We start from the raw sequence: 2,614 nt of genomic DNA, 5'->3' as shown, positions 1-2,614 counted from the left end.
TGTGTGTGTGAGTGTCTGTGCATGTGGATGTGTGTGTGCATGTGGATGTGTGTGAGTATCTGTGCATGTGGATGTGTGTGTGCATGTGGATGTGTGTGTGAGTATCTGTGCATGTGGATGTGTGTGTGAGTGTGTGTGCATGTGGATGTGTGTGTGATTGTGTGTGCATGTGGATGTGTGTGTGAGTGTGTGTGTGGATGTGTGTGTGAGTATCTGTGCATGTGGATGTGTGTGTGAGTATCTGTGCATGTGGATGTGTGTGTGCGTGTGAGTGTGTGTGCATGTGGATGTGTGTGTGAGTGTGTGTGCATGTGGATGTGTGTGTGAGTGTGTGTGTGGATGTGTGTGTGAGTATCTGTGCATGTGGATGTGTGTGTGAGTATCTGTGCATGTGGATGTGTGTGTGCATGTGGATGTGTGTGTGAGTGTGTGTGCATGTGGATGTGTGTGAGTGTGTGTGCATGTGGATGTGTGTGTGAGTGTGTGTGCATGTGGATGTGTGTGTGAGTGTGTGTGCATGTGGATGTGTGTGTGAGTGTGTGTGCGTGTGGATTTATATTCCGACGGTAGAAGAAGTGCTTGATAGAAACCGTGCTTTGGTTCGAGTGGTGAATCTTCTGTGGTTTCTTGGTTTCTGTATGAAATCATCTCACAGCTTGTTGTATGAATTGTCCATAGATGTGTTTGTGTGTGTGTGTGTGTGTGTGTGTGCGGATTGCTGTCACAATCCAGGTGTGTTATTTAAACTCGTTATTTAAAGATACTACATTGATTTTGATCGATATTGTGATATTATTTCAGAATAATATTTCACTTCTTTGAGCATTTTTAATATCTCTTGAATATCTCTTTATTTTCATGTAATAAATGTTCTCATTTTTTCTTTTCAGCAGAGAACAAAGAGGAGAGAAGAGGAGAAAAGATATCAGAAAATTTGTAGCAATCCATAAACAATCAATCATCATCTGAGTGTCGAAACATCAAACCGTGCAAAATCATGAACTTAAGTATAGCTACATTGATCTTGATGCTGTCCTGGGTTTAGAGAGTAAAACAACTGTCATTTTACACAGGAAGTTGTAAGAATAACGTGTGAGCTTTCACAGCTACATTCTCCGGATCTCTCGGCCTTGTTGAGCTCGTGTACTGAAGATACTGGTGAAATAAAGTGTCTTCTGCCACGTGTTTCCTTTAACGATGGTCATCTTAAATTATTTCTGTCATATTTGGTTTTGGGGGCACGGTGGCTTAGTGGTTAGCATGTTCGCCTCACACCTCCAGGGTTGGGGGTTCGATTTCCGCCTCCGCCTTGTGTGTGTGGAGTTTGCATGTTCTCCCCGTGCCTCGGGGGTTTCCTCCGGGTACTCCGGTTTCCCCCCCGGTCCAAAGACATGCATGGTAGGTTGATTGGCATCTCTGGAAAATTGTCCCTAGTGTGTGAATGAGAGTGTGTGTGTGTGCCCTGCGATGGGTTGGCACTCCGTCCAGGGTGTATCCTGCCTTGATGCCCGATGACGCCTGAGATAGGCACAGGCTCCCCGTGACCCGAGGTAGTTCAGATAAGCGGTAGAAAATGAGTGAATAAATGAATATTTGGTTTCAACCCTAACAAACACACGCGGGTTTGTATCGAATGTGTCGTGATTTGCTGGCTTGCTGTGGAAATGATGGCTTGCTGTGGAGAGCTGAGTAAATCAAGTTAGCTGTTTAAACAGAGTAAAAAGCCACTTAACTCCCCCATACACACACACACACACACACACACACACACACACATGGCTGGCAGCCTCAAGATTGCCTGTATTTTTATGCAAATGAAAGGATTCATCACATATCCCATGAGCCCCCTGTATTTTTGACCCTAAACGCCTGCCTGTGGTGCCTCCTTTCTCCTTAAATCTCTCTCTCCCTCCATCCTTCCTTCCTTCTTTCCTTCCCCCATCTCAGTTTTGCAAATCTCTCTCCTCGCTATTCTCTCGTCAGTCACTCAGGAAGGCCGAGTAGTCGATTAAGAGCTCTCTGACCTCGTGGCCCACGGTGTATGTGACTACATCATGCTGTTGGAATCTGTGTCTTAGATCTTGTTGACTTTCTGTGTTCAGAATTGGTCGAGTTCTAAGTATCATTCAGAATTCTATCCAATTAAATCTGGAAGGTTTTAAGCCTCTTCTCAGGCAGAAAGGATTAATCATTGCCTCATTAGGATTTTTGATGTTGAATATTTTGATATTTTTTATACCTTGAGTTTCTGTTTTTAGGGAAATTGACTTATGGGACATTTTCAATCAGTGTAAAGGAACGAATGATGTTCTGTCTGTGAGTCTGATCTAAAATGAGTCAGGACTCTGTTGATAATCTTACACTGAATTTTAGTGGATGAAGATAAACATCTTCACATTTTAGATGATTAGGAAAAAAACTCGGGGAATCTCAAAGAACAGAACTGGGTTTGATATCAGAGGTTAGTTTGAAGACACAAACATTTGTGTTCATTTATATGTAGGTCCTAGTATTCTAGGGAAAAACAGAACTTCTGAAACACTACAAATTCTTAAAGTGCTGAGTGTCTACTTTCATATGAGCTTCATATTAACACCGCTGTGGAGTGAGACGT

The sequence above is a fragment of the Tachysurus vachellii genome, chromosome 3 (assembly GCF_030014155.1).
Source record: "Tachysurus vachellii isolate PV-2020 chromosome 3, HZAU_Pvac_v1, whole genome shotgun sequence".
Lineage (NCBI taxonomy): Eukaryota > Metazoa > Chordata > Actinopteri > Siluriformes > Bagridae > Tachysurus > Tachysurus vachellii.
This window is presented reverse-complemented; position numbering follows the sequence as displayed.